Source organism: Fukomys damarensis, unplaced genomic scaffold, assembly GCF_012274545.1.
Source record: "Fukomys damarensis isolate Sample0158 unplaced genomic scaffold, DMR_v1.0_HiC HiC_scaffold_37, whole genome shotgun sequence".
Classification (NCBI taxonomy): domain Eukaryota; kingdom Metazoa; phylum Chordata; class Mammalia; order Rodentia; family Bathyergidae; genus Fukomys; species Fukomys damarensis.
In genome coordinates, this window is record NW_022900949.1 from 19251914 (window position 1) to 19274068 (window position 22155).

At 45.6% G+C, this 22155-nt stretch overlaps 1 long non-coding RNA gene across 1 annotated transcript in view; it reads right to left on the reverse strand.

Moving 5' to 3' along the window:
* Positions 1-20942, reverse strand: part of LOC104859275 — a 30858-nt gene extending 9916 nt beyond the window's left edge. Inside the window, exons 1-2 of the long non-coding RNA XR_004515518.1 lie at positions 20850-20942; positions 57-380 (exon numbers count right to left, since the gene is read on the reverse strand). This is a non-coding gene — a long non-coding RNA (uncharacterized LOC104859275). The remainder of the gene's footprint in view (positions 1-56; positions 381-20849) is intronic.
* Positions 20943-22155: the final 1213 nt, after the last annotated feature.

Genomic DNA, 22155 nt, shown 5'->3' on the forward strand with positions numbered 1-22155 from the left:
TCCGCGCAAATGGGCACGCCCAGCTCCTGCCGCTGCACCGGGAGCCCGTTACTCACCAGGTGCCGCTGGGCAGCCGGGGGTCGAACTGAATGCTCTGTTTCGCAAATGCTGCATCCGTGCGTCTGGGAACGAGCTCCTGGTGCGCGAGCCCGCAGGGGACTGGCAGGGACCCCGGGGTTGTCCTGGTGCAGGGCTCCCTTCGACTGCCCGGGGGGCCTCAGGCACCAGGCTGGGAGTGATTCCTGGGCTCACTCATGGTCGTGCTGAAAATTAACTGAAATACTCGGCTCACTTGCGTGATTTATATCTCATCTGCGTCGTTTACCAGCTGTGTAGTCTTAGGGAAATGACTTCACCTCTCTGTGCATCAGTTTTCTAATCTGCAAATTGGGATAATAATAGTAAGTATTTGATAGGATTACACAGAGGAAGAAATTCATTAAATACGTAACGACCTTAGACTAGAACGTGATGCGCTCTAAATGGTATGTTTACTATTACGTTACTACGAAGGCTGTTATACGCCAGGCAGCGCCATCATTCACGTTTATATTATTATACCTCATAATATGCACCACTTCTTTTACCTCCTCCACCGTCCCCACGTCACAGACGCAGAAACTAAGGCTGGAAGATGTCAGGCACCACGGAGAAGTCACACCGTCAGCGGCTGTGCCAAACTGAGACTCGGCCCCGGGGCCCAGCGTTCAGAGCCAGGCGGGAAGCCAGTCACCGAGGCACGCGTGGCAAAGGAGACGGGCAGTGTGGACCCGAGGGGCACTGGCAGCAAAGACGGAAGAGGTGGCCGAGCGCGCTTGAAATGCGACGGAAGAGCCAGGCGGCAGGGCGCTCGCCTAGGCCGCACCCCTGCAAGGCCTGATGAGTAAAGCCCAGCGCCTGTCTGGCCATGCGACTGCGTGCCCTCTCACACATCCTGGCCGGTGTAACTGAGAGGTTAACGTGGATGTGACAAGTAGAATTTCTCTTTAAAGGCAGGCTGTTGGTTCCAGCGTGCTCGTGCTTAGCCCCAAAGATGCTTCAGCGTTCCTGGAGGCCCGCACCTGGCTTGTCTGCATATGCGGACTTCCTGGCTTTTTCCTGTTGTGGTTCCACCTTGTCTACAAACTGGAGGACCTCTGTGCTCTCAAGGCGGTGGGCTGGCTGCCCTTCCTATTTGGCCAAATGATTAAGAAATCATTTTCCCACTTTCCGGGCTTGTCTCATTCTCTTGGGAGTAGGTGGCAGGCAAGCAAGTCTACACAGTCAGGGCCCAGATTCAGGCCTTTGCCCAAAGCCTGCCAGCAACACCAAGATGCCATCCGAGTAAGAAGGCCCCACCAGGGGACGCATAACCTTAGGCTTTTGGCCTACAAAACTGTGAGATAAATCAACTTTCTTTCTTTCTACATTTATCCAACAGCAAGAGAAAGTGGACTGAAAGAGCAATACTATTACAATTGAAGAAGACAGTTCTAAGATTGAGGAATTTGTCTCTAATGGCTTTACACAATGATCAAATGCAATCTTAGGAACAGAACACACTGGGATATCGGTCTTTCCACTAACACTCTGCATGCCATCGTCACACGGCCGAGAGCTTTCCCCTACCCATCTTCAAAGGGACCAGAACACCAATCAGAAGACTCCCTAGCTAAGCCCACGGTCACCAACAAAATTATGGAGGCACAGAGGACGAAAGCACTTCATTCCAGACTGAGCCCCTCACTCCCATCAAATGGCAAAGTCTTGTGAATAGCCAGGGAGTGTGGTGGGTACAGGAGCCACTGTGTCTCTCTGAGGTGACAATCCAGAGTGAGGAGAGTAGGAACATGAGAGAGATCCCGAAAGCAGTACAAAGCACCAGCAAAGGGCGAGTCCTTTTCAGCACTCCGTGTGCACGTGACTGACAGCAGCCACAGTGCTGGCACTGCTGAGAAGTATCTACTGGGACCCTTGGCTGGACGGCACACCAGCGTGGTCGATGGCAATGAGCTTGCTCCCGTCTCTGACACCCTACAATAACTCTCAATAAGGTTTAACATCTTTTTAGGCTATAGCCCAAACGAGTTCATTCAGGAGCGGACTGGGCTCCCAGTAGTTTTAGAAGGAGCCATTCTTAAGAAATATCTCTTTATTAATTGGCAAACTTGGGAAACATTCCAGGACATTCTAAGAGGGGAAAACGGTGTAATTCCTGTCAGAACAGGAGTGAAAAAGGAAGAGTAAGTAGCAAGACTAAGCACAGGTCACTGATCTTTCATTTACCAATTTCACGGACAAGTTACTTAACCTCACTGAGTTGCTGCTTCTGAGGATGAGGAAATCTATTTGGGGAACTGTGGTGGAAATAAAGGCATGTGGTCTTTCAACACAGTACAGGTGCTCAACTGAAACTGTCTAGAATAGTAGTTATCACTAAAATCAAAGCATGATGAAGTGTCAAGACATGTAGCAGGCCAAGCACCACCTTGGACTAGATCAGAAAGGGGCAACCTTGCCAGGAAAATTCTTTAAACCCCCTAGGTCTTATTTCTTGTAAAGTGTACACAAATTGAAAAGTTCGAAGAAGGTCTTCTTTGCAATAATGTCCCTCCCTAATAACCCTATTGCATTCAGAAAGCAGCACTAGGCTGAAAAGGGTAAAACTGATCAGAGACTCAGCAAATACTCCCATGTATGACTGACAGAAAGAGCAAGAGCTGGGAGGAGGGGCCTGCAGAAGGCCCGGCACAGGGGCCAAGCTCTGCTCTCCCCTGGTCCATCCGAAACAGATGTCCACATCCTTTCTTCCAGCTGCAGTGGACCACACGCCTTGCATTTGTCTTGCATAATTATCAGGCATCCAAAGTCAGGGACCCAGTGAGGAATCTATAAGCAGAATTATTAATTAGAAATCCAAAAAGCAAAATTTTGAGCCTATTGCTCAATTACTGAGTGAAGACCACAACTTCTCCATATCTCGATTTCTCCTCTTAAACAGAGTGACAAGTCATGTAGGATAGAAGAAATAAAGACAGGTAGAAAGAAGACAGGGAAAGATGTAATTTAAAAACTGTACTTTCAAGAAAAGACACAGAATGTCCAAGATGACAATGCCTTTTTCCCTTTCAGGAAACTCACTCCAAAACAATGCCTAAAGGTCTTAAGATAGAGCAAGTCTGCACATGGGGCCCATGCCTTTCATTTGTAAATGAAAACTGCAGCTTCCTCCTGTGGACCTCCCTGCTCAAGGAAGCAGCACAGTTAAGTGGGCAGTATTGTCCCTCAACTTCAAACACAGCACTGGTTGGCATTCTAACCTAGCCCACCCAATGGGGAGCCTGACAGATGGGAAGAACACACACCCTGAATCACCCATCTTGAAAATACCCTGAGACCATCACTCCCTTCTAAGTGTGCACTTTAAAATTCTGCCTAATATGATCGTCTGATGCCTCTCACTGACACATCATGCAATTAAATTCTATGATGTCAGTCAGTAAACTTAGAACCTACCACTGGAGCGGGGTGACTTGAGGTCCCTTCTTCTCCTTGGGGGATTGCTGCTTTGGATCCTGTCTGGTGACAACAGCATCTATCTTTAACATTCTTGCCAGCAATCTTGGGAAGGTGAGTGATTTTAACTTAATAAAATGAGCTTTGGGAACTGTGAAAGGTAAGAGAAGAAAAAAATGGAGATGCTCTGAATGAACTCCAATAAACCTTAGAAAGCTAGAAGTAAACAGTTTTCCATTTAAAAAGAAATAAAGTGGTTGTAGATGGGGAGGGGAGGGGGGTGAAGGGAGGGCAGGGACAAGGGGAAAAAATGAGAACCAAGACCTGTCATGTGGAGGTACAAGATCCCAACAATGAATGTAACTGTACTGTATCCCTAGAATGTACCAATAAACTCAATTAAAGCTGAAAAAAAAAGAAATCTTAAATCTCAAGCTAAAGGTGGCCTCAAAAGGTCAACTTTGGTAATACCAATCAAGAGAATTAGAAGCACAGCACAGACGATTCACCCTCCCCCAAAAGGATCAGGCAGAAGCATCCTGGACAGTCCCTGGACGGAGATCTCCCACTCCATCCCCGGGCTCTCCGGGTCCTCTCCTGCGTTCAGGTGTACCGCAGTCCCATGGACTGTATCGCCAGTGAGTCTGCATGTAACAGCAGTATCAAAGATACACAACGGTATGATCATTATGCAAGAAGCCTCAGCTGAAATGAGCTGTCAGTCAACTACTGCCTGCGGCTTGGCAGCACCGAGTTTGTTGGCAGGTAGAACATTCCAACCTGCTTTTCCCCGTCATGTATTGGACAAACACTATCAGAAGCCACGTGCCTTTTGGAGCTGTCACCTTGTCCAGGGTATCTGCCTGATCCATCGAGTAAAGCAACCATTAAGAAGTGGGACATAATTTCAGCAGTTAATTAACCAAGCTAAATGAATATATATCGACACATTTTCAGTACAACTTTCCATTTCTTTTTCCAGCGGCTAATAGGGGCAGCAGAGTCAGTAATGTGTTATGAATGCATGATAAATGAAGTTGTCTTAATAAAAACACATGTCCATGCAGATTTCTAGAGTCAACAATTACAAAAACTCTGACAATTCATTTTTGACAACACACCCTAAAAAACTCTATTAGATTCATAATTCCCAGAGACTTGTTATAAATAAGAAAAACTTTGTTTTTTCAAAGGAAATTGTTAGTCTATTTGTAATCAGAGCTAAAATACTTGAAAGAGTCACAGGTGAGCCAGTGTGAATTCAGCACCTGACAATGACTTCATGTTCCCTAGGTGCGCCAAACCAGGATATTCTCCAGGAGGGCGAGTGGTGTTCCATGCACGTACTTTGCTTTATTACAAAATGAATGGGAATAAGAACAACATCTGTAAATTGGGACTTATTTGGTTTTTAAAAAGATCTTTGGGATTGTAATCTACCCAGTCACTCCTCTCTTCTCAAAACAAACAAAAAATGTTATTGAACTTTACTAATATGCACCATAGCATTATGAGTTAAATGAGTAAAAAAATGTTCAGGGAACAGAAATGATTTTATGTCAAAGAAGAAAAGACTATGAAATTAGGAAAACCAACTCCCAAGACAGGCTGGAAGAAGAGGATGGGGCACTAGGCCTCAGTCTGAGGTCAGTTGCCCCTATTTGATTACAAGATAAAGATGGCTATCTGTAAACAGTCTGCAGTAAACTTTGGCAGGGGACTGCCTGGTAAATAGTTCCTGGTTGACACTCTTGAATGTGACAGAAACTGGCTTCAACAGGTAACTCCTCCCACACACAACAAGCTCACTCATGACCAAAAAGTGCACTAGATTTTTCTAGGGCCTGGAGAGTAAAATGCATGATGTGGAAAGGTCAGTGAAGGGGAGATATTCCTGTCAAGCAGGAGTCAAGTGTCGCATCATAGGAGCAGGCACACAGGGGATGACATTATGCAAAGCAGGCACAAGATGGACAGTTTGGCAGATACTCAAATGCTCTGATTCTGTAGGTCCCAGCCAACTCATCTGCTGAGGAAAAGCTGTGTTAATTAATAGGAAATGTGTGTGAAGAAAAGGAATTTCACGCAGCAAATGTAGTATGTTAGAAACAACAGATCTCAGTCTTCTGAGGGATGAGGGACAGAGAGCATCATGGGTAAAGTCCCATCAGTCTCCATGATGACTTCCTCACCCTCTGACAACACTTCATTGCAGATGACCCAGGGATGACCATTCATTCACTGCCTCTGTTTACAAAAATTTATTGAGTGTCAGAAATGGTTTGTTTTCCAAGCCTGGTCACAGACGCTGGGGATGCTGAGATGGTTCTAGGATTCAGTGTACTTTTTTAATTTTTATTTTTATTGGTATTGTGTGCAGTACATAATGATTGCATGCATTGTGTGCAGCTGGTACACGTACATAACACATCTTAATTATTTTTTCATCCTCTTTCCCACTCCTCCTTCCCACCTCCCTCCATCTCTTGGTCCCTTTCCTTTTATAAAAGATATATCTCCCTGATTGAGACCTAGTGTTTGTCCTCAAGAATTCACCATCCATCACAGTTTAGCAGGAGAGGAGCTTCTTCTGCCTGTGAATAATTAAGAGAATGAGACCTACTCTGACACAGCAGACTCCAGAAGAAAGGCTCTGTCCATGTGTCCTTCTCTGAAAACTGGTGACTTCCCACAGCCCCTGGTGGAGGGATAGGACCCCCCACCCCGCCTCAGCTGCTGAGGTAAAAGCTAGATTGTTATCAAGATGGGCGAAGAGATTCTTGTCTTGCAGATCAGAATCATAGCTGAGAGAAGCAGAAATATAACTAAGAGGAGATTGTTCTAGGTACTGGAGATAAGAAATTCAGGGGAGCTGGGCTGATAAGCAGACAGAGAATGTCTGGGTGTGGGGAAGGAGCAGAGAGAAGCAGCCACTAGAGGAAGAAGGTGTGTGAGCTTGAGTCCAGGCTCCAGGGGCTCTGGCTGTGCCTAGGGCCACTGTTGGAGCCCTTTCCTGAGCCATGCCGTGCAGCATGGCAAACGTGGGGTGGGTCCTGTGAGCTGATATATGGGCCCCGGGGAGGGCACTGGTCTGGCAGATCTTGCAGTTTAATTTTCTTTATGGCAACAGACAGGCCTGGAGGGGCTGCATGAGGTCTACTGGCAGCCCACACAGAGGGGTTTTTCAGTCTTTATTCTAAGACACAGCTGCTTCAACCTTGGCCTCACTTTCAAACTCTTGCCGCTTCATCTTTCCCCAAAGAGCTCTGGGTGGATGCTCCTGGAGCCATGGGGTCTGCACGCTGCAATCAGCCCTTCTGTGGACTCTAAGAACCTGCCCTCTCCACACTCACACGGCCCTCCACAGGATGCTCTCCGCAGCCCGACACAGCACATACAGGTGAGAGAACACCTTGCATCAGAGACACCCGTTCTGCTCGCCACTCTCCTCACCACCCCTCCACAGCAGGACTGAACCTCAAGGCCAGATTCGCAGCACGGAAAGGCAGACCTTCCTAATCAAAAAGACCAACCTATATTCCAGAAGAGATGGGGATTTAGCTCAGTAGTGCCACTGCCTGCCTCGCAAGGACAGGGACACAAGTTCGATCCTCTGTACCCCAACAAAAAATGTTTCTTCTTTCAGAAGAGGAAATTGAGGCTCAGAAGAGTTCATTTTCTCCATACCATATGGGTAGCAAGTGGGGTCATCCATTTCTTTCGTTATGGTTGGAGTTTAGCACACAGACGGCTCCCCTGTGCTTGTTCCATGAAGAGGAGGAAGCTGAAGTTGTGTCCACGAGTTACCCTCTTCTCTTTCCTGCCCTGGAGCCCTGGGGAGCCTGCCTTCTGCTCTCTGCACTGCCACTGCTTTCAGATGCTAATTAACGTGACCCAACTGTCTTTGGCCAGGCTCCCGGTCACAGACTCCGTCTGAGCACTGACCTGAAATGACTGGGCACAGGATTTCTCAAGAGCATCTAATTTAAACCCCCTTCCCTGGCATCTCCTCTCCCCAATCCTCCAAAGAAAACAACCCCAGGATACACAAAGCAAGGTGGTGAGCTTGTCTCCCAGCACACAGCCCTAACCCCGACAGCTACCATTCCCAGAGCGCAGCTCACACAGAGACCCCTCCTGCAGGGGAGGGTGTCCCAGAACCGGCTGCTCTGGCCAATCCAGCCTCAGACAAGATGCATCATGCAAAGCAGGAGCAAGACAGACAGTTTGGCAGGAGTTTAGTTACTGCAGACCATGGAAACTCTTGCCAGAGTCTATGCAGAGCGGAAGTAGACTGTTAATTAATAGGAAATGCAGGCACAGGAGATTGGCAGAGGAAGTTCACGCTGAATCTCCTGAGAAAGCCCCCTCAGGAAGCAGAGTGTTTGTTAAGGAAGAAGTGGTCCCCCGTGACACATACGTCTCCCGCTGGTGAGACGCTTTCTTTGTTGTCTCCCACAGTGGAAATGAGTCTTTCCAGGGTAATGGGCGCCTGCAGGAGCCGCCTCCGCAGTGATGCAGCCCACAGGCTTAGCGCTGCCGTGGCCGCACACTCCCAGGCGCCAAGGCCAGTGAGGGGCAGCTCGGTTTCTCCTTGGGCGTCTCCTTGTCGGCTTCCCACGGAATATCCAACCGGACAGCCAGACGCGCAGCCCCTGTCACAGGTCAACTCCTGTCCTGCCTCTCCTGTGAGACTGCGCGTTCCCTCATGAAAACCCCACCATGTTCACAGATCCACATTACGGGACTAATAAACACATTAATGAACAAGTGAATGAAAAAAATGAGTGACTCAACTCCCAGGACAGACTCTGAAAAACGCTTTCCAAGTATAGAAAAATTACTGCTAGGGCTAAGCAATGCTTAGATTTTTGTTTATCTGTCTTTAATATTGCAATTCTAAAGCAATGAAACAGTGAGAACTATAAGGTGAGGTGCAGTTTTTTGGTAGGTGCGAGCTCCAGTCCACACATTAAGCATTGTACTGGATGTTAATGATGTCTTTTTGTTCCTTTTAGCTGCTATTTTAGAACTGTACAATGAATCTAGGAAAATGTATTAATTTATCATTCATACTTGACTAAATTATACTTTTTGTAATTACTCCCTTTTATAAATACTCATGTAAAAATCATGAGAAAAGTATTTATATAAAACATGACTATATCAGACTGTAACCAAAGAATTGAAGTTCAACTTCTGGGTAGTTAACAAAAATGTACTGAATAGCTGTACTTTTTCCCTCATTGCTGTAATATTTATTTTAAGCTTTATTCAAAAAATGATACTGGGCTGAACATAAAGTTCAAAAAGTATTTTTACTATGTTTACTTTCTGATCATTATGATTCTTTTTAATTTTTTTATCCTTACAGAAATAGTCGTGTTGAATCAAGGAGATAGTTGCCAAAATATGCTCCGCTTCACACCTCGCTTGTAACGGGGCAGTCAAGGCCCTGACATCCTGCTGCGGACCTTGCGGGAGCCCAGACCACCTCTGCCCCCGCCGGTCACCTTCTGTCCCCTTAGTGCTCCCTCATCGGTGGCACATCCCTCCTTGTCCCTTGTTTCATCTCTCCTCTCTCTCTTCCAATCAAAATACGAGCTTCAGAGAAGAGTCTGTCGTCCCCCGTACTGTCTGCGGAAGGCACTGACAGCATCTTTATTAGACTGACTGACTAAAGCCTGCACCCCGGACGAGTCTCTGCTGTGATCCGGAGAGGCTGCGTGGAACTGGGAACCAGAGCAGGCCGACCTCCCCACAGGGGCAAAGTCCCCTGGGCCACAGCCCGACCCAAGTTCCTCGTTTCGCTCAGTGGCGCTCCGACAGCTCAGGGCAGTGTACCTTTGGTTTTCCATCCTCATCCGCCCTCTGCCAGGAAAAAAAAATCTTGAAAAAAAAGGTTTTAAGCGTGAAAAGTCCCCAAAGGGGAAAATGCCCTCAAACTGTACACTTACATAATCCAATCATAAGCATCTCTCAGTCTGATACTTTAGACAATTTTTCAGCTAACACATTACCAGATTTTAAAGATATTTGTTCATTAGCTAATTTCACCCTTTATTATAGGGTTTGTTAAAAGGAGAAAAATCTTTAGGACATGAGGAATTAAAAAAGATAGAGTCCAGGCCTGTGGTTTGCAATCCAAGGTATTTGGAGCAACAAAATCAACCATCAGTAGTGACACCGCACGCCACCGTGCTGACTCTGACGGTGAGGCTGGCCCTGGAGCACCTGCACTGACAGCCAACAGTTATTCCTCCTTCGTCCCTACATCCAATCAAGCTCCAGCTCTTTAGGAGGATAACCTTATCCTTCCTATCCATTTATTGATCAACAACCTTCTGGTTTCCCAGCCTCTGGTGTCATCCCCAGCCCTTTGATCCATTTTATCCACGGCCCGCAGCCTGGCCATGCCCTTCACTGTATAAAGCACTTCAATAACTCCTCTTTGCCTAGACCAAAAAAAAAAAACAGTCCATAAAAGACTCGGCAGGACAGCACCGCTGTTTCTCATCCCTCATCTTGCTCTTAGGAGCTAATAAACCCATCTCTGTCATTCTGCAAAAGAAACAGGTTTCTTGTCTCTGTGCCTGTGTGGAAGCTGACCTTGTGTCCATCACCCTATCCCCACCTTTCAGTCCCTGGCTCACTCCTACTGATACGCTACAGTTCAATTCAACAAGCCTCAAAAGGATTCAGCTTGACGAGGCTGCAACCAGTCCGAGTTATAACTGCCATGATTGGACCTGAGTAACTCTGGTCAGTCTTCCCTGCACAGTCTTCCAGTGCAGTATAAATAAGCAAAACTATTAAGAGTGGTGTGAAGAGTCTTTGGTACTAGCTTGACATGATAAAGAAGGTACAGTCCGGCATGAATGGGTCACTTTGGTCTGACCATTGTACACTCCACTTCCTTCTGACCCAGATCCCAGGGATCTGCTGGCCTTGCTGCCATCCGGCCACGTTTCTGTAAACTGACTGCACCTAATGCAGTTCCTGCATCCGTCTGCCCCTTTCTTTGGTTTCATGGCATTCAAGGCCAGTCCTCATACAATAACGGGGCTGGGTTTTTCCAAAGTAAGCCTCCTCTGATATACCCTTCTACCCCATTATTTTCTCATTGCTGGGACAAAATTCCCCACACCCACAAATAAAAGAAAGAGAAGTTTACTTTAGCTCACAGTTGGGAGAGGATTCAGTCCACAGTTGGCAAGGTAGCATAGCTAAGGAGAATGGCAGAGCAGGCTTGCTTAGGGCATGGTGGGCCGAAAGCAGCACGGGATGACGGGAGGAAGGGAGATAAATACTGCCCCCGGGTGGGCCCACGGGAAGCTCCCTCTCCCCACCAGGCTGCCCTCCCAACATCACACCCAGCTACAAACTCATCAGCGGACTGATCCAGTGCCACACACCCACGGCTCAGTGCCCTCCCCAGAGGCCCACCTGTGAGCATGTCAGCTTTAGGGGGACATCTAGAGATGTACCGATAACACTTTCTTTCTTTTCTTCATGTTTGCAAAAAACCCTGTACCATTCTGCGAATGCTACCAAATTATGACTGTGAGCACATGGATGCGCTGACCTTAATGCGACGGGGTTTGTGGAGGTCAGAGGCTGTATGCCATCCTCTTCATCGGAGCACCTAGAACGGTGTCTCATACACGTAGCCCTCAATAAATGCTTGTTGGATGCACTGAATGAATACAGGAAGGATAAAATAGGTGTTTCCTTTTACCACGTCCCTCATCTTGCTCATTTGGAAGCATATAAAAATTATTAAGAAAGTCTAGTACATTAAATATTTAATGAGCTGCTTTTATGTAAAAATAGAATCCTATGAACAGGAGACCACCACTGCCATTCTGGGAAAAGTTTGTCCAACAACCAATGTATTCTCCCGCTGCCTGGCTTTCACAAGCATCAGGAAGAGGATCCTCACTCCCTATTATGCGTACAGGATGTTATTTCCCTGGGTTGCTTATTTAGCACTTTTCGCAGTTACTAAAATAACCTGCTTTTCACTGGGTCTAGTTGTATCTCTGTTCAGAGCAGAAACAGAGACATAATGAGCTGGAGATGACATGCTCAGTCCTCAAGCTTCTGGAAGCCCCTAATTAGTCACTGAAAGTTAAATCCACTGGGGGAGAGCCTTTCCTGCTCCACCCATCCCATACCCTCCTCCAGGCTCGGGGACTCCTCACCCCGTGCTACGCTCACTTCAGACTCTGATGGGCGCCTCCAGGTCGGAGCATGTAATCTAATGCAGCCCCCAGGTGTTCTGCTGTCCTCGGCCCCACCTGGCCAAACACAGTGCACCTGGATGGTTGATCCGACTGCCTGGTCACTAGCCAAGCGCTAGGGCTCAGCTGTCCTGAGTCTGCACACTTCGCTTCTCCTCTTTTCACACTCCAGCTCCAGCATGTCTGTATTGTTTCCCTAGGAGAATGGTAACAGTCAGAAACCTTCTCAGTCTTGGCAAGGACATAATCAGACACTGGAAGAAAATGCAAATGAGAAAATCCCAAGGAAATTAACACAGGTTGGTCTTCTGAAATTACACAACACAAAGTACATTTTTGCCTAGCGAGGCCCATGCCAAGGAAGGGTATGCCACTGTACAAGAAGCCCGCAACCTTGTGGTAAGAGCACATGTTTAACCCTTAATGACTTTTAACCCCTCAAAGGCAGAGGGAAGAAAAATAACGGGATAATTATAGCAACTGCTGCCTGTACTTCAGTACAGCTGTGACAGGAATATTGTGCAGACACAATAGAACCTATTGTGGGAAGGTATCATTCTCTTAACACTCCCAAGGCCTAGTTCCTAATTCCAGAAATTTCTCAAACCATTCAAAAAACAAATGAAATTAAAACTTGTTATTTATTTATTTGGTGAAAATGAATTCCCTCCATAAGCCAAATACCTGGTTAGAACATGGTCTGAAAGACTGTGTTGCTTTCGTTCACTACTAATTCCTAACATTTAATATAATACCTGGCACATAGTAGGTGCTCAACGCAAAGTTCAAATAAATTAATATAAAGACTGACTTCTGGAGAAAGCACCAAAAGAGCTAAGAGACAACCTACAACGTGGGAAAAAAGTTTTACCAGCTGCTCCTCAGACAAAGGACTATTATCTAGAATATATAAAGAATTCAAAAAAAGAGACCCCCTAATATAAAGACCTGATTCAAAAATGGGCATCTGAAATGAGCACACATTTCTCAGACAAAGAAGTAAAAGCAGCAAGTAAATACATGAAAAAATGTTCCACATCACTGGTCATTCAAGAGATGCAGATGAAAACAGCACTGAGATTCCACCTCCCCCCACAAAGAATGGCTGTTATCAAGAAATCAACCAATAACAAATGCTGGCAGGGTTGTATGGAGATAGGAACCCTTCTCCATTGTTGATGGGAGTGCAGACTGGTGCAACCACTGTGGAAATGAATATGGAGATACCTCAAAGAACTAGGAATAGAGGTCCCATTTGACCCAGTTATCCCTCTGCTGGGTATCTGGCCAAAAAAAATTAAAAGAATCATACACAGCAATGTATGTGCACCCATGTTACAGCAGCACAGTTGTGATAGCTAAAACTTGGAAATAGCCCAATTGCCCATCAACTGGAAACTGGATAAAGAAGATGTGGTTTTGTATAAAATGGAATACTACTCAGCCATAAAGAATGAGAAATTAGAGACATTTGTAGCTAAATAGATGCACATTGAGGCCATGCTCTTAAGTGAAATAAATAGGATACACCTGAAAAAATACTAAATAGTTTCTCTGGTGTGAAAAACTAAAAGTGTCAATAAGGTTCAAATGGTATAATTGATAGTGTGAAATAGGAAGAAAATGGCTAAAGGAGAAGGGGAAGTGGGAAGAGTAGGGGAAAGGAAAGAAGGGATAAGAAAAAATGGAAACAAAGTCTTTGTAAATAGGGAAGGGTGGAGCGGGTGAAGGGAGGGCAGGGGAATGGGGAAAAAATAAGAACCTGATAAGTCATGTAAAGGTACAAGATCCCAATGATGAATGTAACTATATTGTTTACCTTAAATGAAAGGGGTCTCGAGCCCCCTTTGGGTGCCCCTTGCCCAATTATGTCACTCACGCACCGAGAGGTCAGGCAGGAGATCTTTATTGTAGGGGGGCGAGCGGGAGGCAGGAAGGCAGAGAGAGAGAGAGAGAGAGCGAAAAAGAGGAAGTACTGGGATACTTATAGGGTGGGCAGCGGAAGATCCTTCCTTGGGAGGAGCGGTCTTATGTTGTCCTATGGCCAGCCAGATTGTCTTTTGAATTTCGCGCCTTGGAGAGGCTCTAGTTTCGCGCTTTACAATTTCGGCGGGAGAAAGGACTCAGTCCGGAAAGAACCCGGAAATAAGATATAAAATGGCGGGGAGGGGTTATATATTTTAACATGTGCGATCTCCTAACATTAAATGTATGAACAAACTTAATGGGGAAAAAAAAATGTAAAAAGGGCTGGAGATGTAGCGCCTAAACAAATAAATAAATAAATAAAGACTGACTTCTGACCTAACAGTAAGAAGAGCTCTGCAGAACTGGATACCAATGAAATTGGAGAAAAGCATTTTTAAAACAATCATTTAAGGCATAAAGTCATACATCAGACAAAAGACGTCTATTCAAGAAGTCTATGAAAATCCAGTGAGAAAAAGGAAGTGTGGACACGAGCCTGGAGCCCCTTCTTTACTGCTCCCCAGTTCAGCAAGGCAGAGACTCCACTCCAGGCTGGCAGAGGACGCACAGGGATCCCCTCCCCAGTGGCTGGTAGGAGCAGGGCATCCATACGGGCTGGACCTTGAGTGCAGGCCTGCTGAAAACAGGAAACCTCCATCTCTCCTGACCCAGCTTGGAGGCACTGGCTTCATGCTAGGAGAAGCAAGCTGCAAGGACCTCAAGATTCTGCCCCACTTCCACCAACTGCTCAATTCCTGCAGCAGCAACGTCCCTCGGGGGAAAAGATACTATTCCTACTCTCTTCTCTGAGCCTGGGATCACATTTTGCCTGGTGAGGAAGAAGCAAGCTGGAAGAAATATGACTCCAAATGTCCTCCCAAGAGGGGTGACTCCATTTGCACCAGAATAGAGTTCAAGCTGAAGGGAGCTGTCAGGAATGTCGGAGATTGTGAGGAAGCAGTCAGGAGGAGATGTGTGCGTGTAGTGGAGGTAGGGAAACTGCTGGCAGGCTGCGTGTCCAGAGGACCGGGGAAAGGGGCTAGTGGATGCCTTGTGGGACTGGAACGATGTCACTGGCCTCGGACAATGTTCCTTCCTGGGACCCTCAAGGTGACTGCATTCATCTGTGAAGCAATTCAGGCCTCCAGGGCATTGCTGAAAACATAGTTTAGTCAAGGGCAATTAATGGAGACTAACAATTGAGGGTGGTCAGGAAAGGACTTAGGAAAGCCTCACAGAACCTAAGGTCATCTCAGAGCAGTACGTGTGCATGTGTGTGTACAGTCAGTGTCTTCACAAATAAATAAGCATCATAATACCAAGGGGTAGAACAGAAGAGGGTCAGGACTCAGAGTCTGCTGTGAAATGCGGTTGCCAACAAAAAAATCCTAAGACACGCAGAGGAACAGGTAAGCATGACCCATACACCTAACGGGCAACAAAACTGGCTGAGAGCAAAGACATGGTAAGATTAACAAAAAATCCTTCAAAATTGCCACTATAAAGCTGTTTAAGGAGCTGACAGAAGCATGACTAAAAGTAAGGAAAGGTATGATGGTAATGGCACATCAAACAGAGAGTATCAACATAGAGGTGACCTCAAATAAGTTAATATATAAATTGGGAAATCAATGAATGAAGTCATGTAGACGTTTAACAGCAGGCTTACCTAGCTAACATTTGCAGCATCTAGCATTTTTTAAAAAATGGAGCCTGTATACTGCTAGGAAAAGTATTAAGAAGCTCTAAGAGCCTAACCCCTAGCAGAGTCAGCTAACCATGACAAGTCAAAAGGTCGCCTTAAACATTCCTGAGAGGCAGGAACCAAGATAAACGTCTGGTGCGGAACAGACCCTACCCCTTTGAACAATCCATGGTCCCACTTCCCCGAAGTCCCCACCCTTTGTAACGGAATGTTCCCGTAATTGACCCCTTTCTCGGAATTCCCCCTACCCTATAGCTTGTGGTTTTTTTCCTTTGAAAACTGTGTCTCTACCCTGCTTCGGGGCTCAACTCCTCTGCCCCTGCGAGGGTTATGAGCTGAGTCCCAGCGTGCTGGAATAAAGACCTCTTGTGTTTTGCATCAAGAATCGTCTCTCCGGGGTGTTTATGGTGCATCACCGTGTCCCGGACTCAGAGTAGTGGGATTCCTCCCTGGGAGGATCTTATAATACCATGCATCTAAATATTTTAAAAATTAGGTCAAACTAACAATCGTTAAATATATTATATATGTCTTCATGCTTTAAAGATATATTCTGGTAAGGACTGAGATGCCAAGGTATGATTCGAACTGCCAACTCAACTTCTGTCAAGCTCTCCAGCCCCTAGGGAGCCACTGCTGGATGCTGGAGACACTTCTCTCCTTGGACCTAGGAAAGAGGCAAACCCTGGAGGTGAGCTCCAAGCCCTGTCACAGGTTGTCCTGCGTGTCCAGAGCACAGAGCATGGTCTACTTTAGAACAACAGCTTTCTTTCTTTTTTGAGGAGGTTACTGGGATTGAACTCAAAGACCTTATGCTGAGCTCCAGCCCTTTTTTCAGTTTTTATTTTGAGACACGGTCTCCATAAGCCTCTAAGTTTCCTAGCCTGAGTGAAGACTTATGATCCTCCTGCCTCAGCCTACCAGAGTGCTGGGATCACAGGCATGCACCACCATACCCTGTTTCGAGTAGCAAATCTTAAACTTTAGCAAGAATCAGAATCATCAAAAGGGCTGCTAAGACTATCCTTCAAAGTCTTTAATTCAGTAGATCTGTTTTGGAGGTCTAAGAACCAGCATTTCATGCAAATTTCTAGGAGATGAAATGCTGCTGGTTGGGAGACCCCATTCTGAGAACCACTGGTCCACAAAGGGGAGAGGCCAGAGGCTCTAAGTGACATCACTTTTTTGACCTCTGGGAAGGGTATCTGCAGGAGGGGAGCCAGAGTGCTGACCTCCAAAGCACAAGCCTCAGAAGTGTAACTTAGCACGCAACCTGGGGCTAACAGAGGCTAAGGCAAGTTGGGTGCCCGGTGGTCCCTCTGAATGCAGCCCTTCTCCGGCTCTGGGGTCCAGTCATTGGATGAAGAGGCACACATCACTCCCTAGTAACAGACCAGCAACTTTACTCCAGCCATGTCTGAGAGCCAGGAGGTGCAAGGATGCTCTGGTTACTTCTATCAGCAGTCATGGGATAAGACAGCAGCAGGGTCAGCTGAGGTTCCAGGGAGACCAGGGATTACTTTGTTCTCTTGCAGAAATGCTAACTAAATTCATTCAAGCACAGACTATTTTTTCTGGAGCATCATTTATTAACATCCCATTCAAGTATTTTGAGGATTGTGGTACTGCCCTGTTCTAACACCTACCCCATCAAACTTTGAAAAAAGGTAACCAACTGCTTAAATAAAAGGTCATTTTTTTATTTGCCCTAACCCAGGCTTAAGAGATGCCAAATTACTGAAATGTCACAGCAGAACAAATTGAAACCAAATGACCTGGTGACATCAGAGTTGCCTGTTCACACCTAATGAGGCAGAGGTGGCTCTGCAAGCACTTAAATAAGCTCCAGCTTGACTTGTTGCACTTCTCTACATCAAACTGTTTCCAAATCCACAGCTATGGTTTTACTTTACACTGTCTATACTAACACAGTAGCTATCTGTTTTATTTCCAAGATGACTGTGATGCTAATAATAAATAATAAATCTGTGTTCCTTCACCCTGACCAAAGTCTGTAAACACCAAGCTTGGAATGAGATATAAATTACCCTGTCAACACCAACACACCCCTACTCCACCCGAAAGGACTTTCTCCTTTCCAGCTTCTTTTCCTTTCCTATTCATCAGGAAGTCACCATCAGCCTAAGCAAGGGCTAGCACATGGAAAAAGTGACTGTCTCAAGGTCAAATGAGTCCTTCGCAGGACCTAATGACAGGTCTCTCCCAGGTCTGGGGAGCAACAGCGTGACACGTGCCCAGGAAGTGAAGGGTTAACACACAGTTAACCTCCTGAGCGAAAACCCCCTGAATTCCAGCAAGGACACCTTTTCTTCCTGTAGCACTGCATTTGCAAGTGCAGAAATAGCTCTTCTTCAAACACACTGAAAGCCCAACCTAATAAAAAAAGGCAGAACTGTTTTCTGGGCTGAAGAGCTCACTGTATTTGCACAGATTAGAGCTATAGTATTTGTTAGCCTTGGTCTCTGTTTAAATAAAAGGCAAAGAACATGAATGCAGCCAGCTGTCTCATTCTGGAGACTCCTGTGAAATGGGAACACTTGTCTTCACCCACTGCCGCCGCACACTGAGTCCTAGAGGGCTGGCTATCCCTCCACAGGTACAGACTGAGATGCTCTCATGCCCTGGTTATATCAGCAATGGAAAAGTTAGGCACACTTGATCCCGGAGTTAGAGCAGGAAGTGTTTCTTGCCCAAAACTGAGCTGACAATGATGGTGGTAGACAACAGAGGAAAGGGAACAATCTCCCTTCAGATTGTTATCTAAAAAGGAGCTAAATATTGTTTTTTTATCAATACCTACAACTAGAAGAGCTAATTCAATCCTCTGATTTTACACATAAGGAAATCCAGCCCCAGAATTTTCAGCGGTCTGCCCTGGTAGGCAGGAAGGAAGTAGACAGGTACGTGCTCAGCAGGAGCCAGGCCGTGTCACATCACTGTAGTTGGACTCTTTTATAAGCACTCGAAGGATCAATAAAATATTCAGACAATTCACACATGGAAGTTTCTCAATTCGTTCCTAAAATTGCAGTGTGACTCTCTGAGGCAGTCGACTAAACTGAGAAAGAGCATCAAAGAGATTTTGGATATGGCCATAAACAAGTGGCTTGCCAGAGCTGCCTCTATGTTTCTAAAATGTTAAAATTACAAAAAGCCAAAGTGTGACGTTATGCCTCTCTCCCAACATTTTACGTGACCGTTCTTAGGCTCCCAGCCGGTTTACCCTGTGCTTGGTTCACGTTAGCGACACTGCTTACCCATGGCACCGCACAAAGTACCTCCGAACATAGCAAGCGCAAACCGCGGCGAAAAGATAACCGATTATTGAATGAACTGAAGGAAAAGCTGCTATGCTGCCCTGGAGGGGGAAATCCCGCCCTGTGTCTCATCTTGTGGCAGCAGCAGACACAGACGGCCTTATAAAGACAAAGCCTTGATCCCTCCACAACACAGCCTCGGCGATCACAGAAGGTCATTTAAGGACGCTGGCGCTGGGCTTATGGACAGGGCAGAGCCATCCTGTCTGCCCAGGAGCACCCACCACTAGAGGGAGTCGGGGACCGTCCGTCGGTCGGCAGGAGCGAACTGTCACCTCAGACGCCAGCACAATAGAAACTGGCGGGGGTAAAGGGTTCACTTCTGCCTCAGATGACATCTCTTTGTGGAGAACACTTAATTTATGGATTTATTCCGCCCTTTCACGAATAATCATTGAGGGGCCGGAAGATGCGTATTTAAATTAGCAGGGAACACTTCCTTAGCACCACAAAAGGCCGGCTGTAGTCCACAGTATTCACTTCATCTGCCACCAACTCTCGACACACCCAAAGTAGTTAACATAGGTAGCAACCCAGGGAAGCCAGAGCGCCTCTTCGGGATTTATACCCACCATCTGTAGCCAAGTCCTGCACTTTGGTGTTAAAGGGACATTTTGTGGGGCCTTCAAGAATCTTCTATTAAAATGTCCTTGAGATATTGGAATTGTTAACAGTATTATTTACAGTCACAAAATTGGAAAGAGACTAGATACTCTCTTCTAGCAGAATGTAGAATAATTTATGAGATGCCAGGATGTATTATGGTGATCCTTTACTCATGCTGTAATCATATTCTAATAACTTTGGAAATGCCTACAAATGAGCATTAGGTGAAAAATAGCATACCAGAGAATTAGTATACAAAATGAGCTCAACTATTTAAGCTTTTTAAAAATAACCGAAATCCTAAGACAGATACACAGTTAAGGTAGACTTACCTTGTCTTAATATTTTTGTATTTTAAAAACAGTTAAAGTGAATACTTATTAAATTATAATCAGATAGAAGTAAGTTTATATTGATATGTTATTATTTAGGAGGAAAGAGATAGCTTATGTTTTGTAATTGTTGAAACGGAGGTTGCAACCACTAACACCAGGCAGCGGGGATGTTTGGTTGAAGAAGCCGGGCAGGTAGAGGTGAACAGAGGGAGAGGAAGACGGAGAAAGGGACTCAGCTCTTCTGACTTCTTAGCAGGAAGGCAGCACCAGGGCCACAAACAAGCGACATGATCACTGAAACAATGCTAATGAAAGCAAGCCCGGTCAAACACACACAAATTACTATGTGGACTCTGAAATCTTTGCTTCAAGGCTTTGCAAGGCAGAGAAAACAGAAATTTAGATACCATTATTCACAATGATTACAGATGACCCGAATACTTTTTAACTGCAGTGTAAAATGGTATCCTATGCTTTATAGAAATCATTTGGTGATTTGAAGGTGTCTATGAATTGTTGTGCTTTATATGCAGAAAGATACTTGCATTTTATACCATAGAACCACAGATATTTGGCATAGGAGGACAAGTAATTGGGAAGATGATGTTAGCAGGAAATAACTACCTAGATGAGAGGATATTTCAAGCACATATTTCTATCACAAGAACACTTAGAGGTGTCTAGTCCAGGGGCCGAACTAACCCTTCTTTGAGCTTATATTCTTTTCAAGACCCATGTAAGGATCTATGAGATCCACAAATAGGCATCCAGGAGGAGAACTGTCTGGAAACAGGCAAGAAAAGTAGAATCGTTTACTGAGACTCTTGGAAACCACGCCAGTGATCACCTAGAAGATTGTTAGCAAGCTACAGGAACTTATACAACACTCACACCAGCTCCACTAGCAGTCATGTTATAACTCACCTAGAGAAAGGTTTCACCAAAAAGAGAAAAAGTAGGTTATCAGGGTCTGAAATAAGATGAATGGGGAAGGGAAGAATATGAAAAGATAGGAAATGAAGATTGAATATCAATGAGCAGATTTGTGAAGCTAAAGAAATTATATAATCAAAGACATAAGTGATGAACTAAAATTAGCTCTATTTTAAATAAGTGTCAAGAGGCTCCACAGCTTAATAACTCAGTCCCACGGACGAACCTTGAATTCACTCTCCTGTTGTCCTGCTATCATCCACAAGCCTCAGACCACACTGTGGGGGAAATAGAAACTATGAAATTGGTCTTCTGGGTGCAGTGGACTCATCGCCAGACTTTGAACTGGTAAATGTTCCTACGAGGCTTGCCAACCTTCTTATCTTTCTGTGGTACATCTTGTTTACCTACCTAGACAGCAAACTGTAAATGATTAACTGGTAGAAGCTAAATTGTTGATCTTTTGGGGGAGTTTCTCCCAAAAAGATACTTTCCCTCAATGTCCAAGAATGTGCTGGTGTTTTAAAGAAACTTTTCTTCCAAATTGTAAGATTAGTCCTTTTAGAAAAAACATTTTTACTTTATTTATTCAGTTCAAGAATGTGTTGCACTATTGCTTCCGAATAAAACAGTAGGCATAGTCAGAGGGCATCAGTGCAATTATCAGTTGCCTTCAGAGCCTGATGTAAGAATTAGCATGTAGCTCAACCAAAGAGGAAACCATGAGAAGATACTTTCCCTTGGGGAAGAAGATCATAGGTAAGTACTATAGCACATAAAAACTCTCGACAATGCCCAGTTGTCTTAGCTCAGGTTTCCTAGAAACAGAGCTGAAATTAGGAACTTTTGTTCATGTGACATATTGGCTTTCTCTCCCAGGGGATTGGAATAGATGAAAAGGTAAATCTGGGGCCAAGGAAAGCTGGGCAAGAATGCTGACCAGCTTCCATCTAGCTGCACTTGACAGCCCAGGGCACAGAGGAAGTCTGAATTAAGGTCCACCGTTGGGGGAAGGGGTGGCCTTGGGCCCACTTGTCTGCAGCCAAAGCCTGGGATGGGTGGGCTACGCAAGGGTCCCAGGTGGACTGGGGCACTATGGGTAGAAGGTGCTCCACATGGGGATGGCTGAGAATTGTTAGCAGATACAGGATGGTGCCCTGGTAAGTGAAGAGGAGCTACGTGGGGCACTTACACTGATATACAAAATGAAGAGCTGGCCATGGCCTCATGCACAGGTCAGGACCATGGCCAGGTAGAACAGAGGCTGAGTATGGTAGGAAGCTACTGTCAACATTCACTAAAACCTGTTCCTATCTAACCAGGATGAAAAGCCCTTTTTGAAAGTGCAAATGATGAAGTTGAAGCAATAGAAGAATTCTCAAGTGATACAAATCAGACAGATGTGAGACAGATGCTTGTTCAGCCCCTCCAAGCTTTGAACTAGGGAACAAATTACAGGTGTCCCTCAGTATCCATGGGGGATTGGTTCCAGGACCCCCAAAGATACCAAATTCCAAAGCTGTTCAACACCC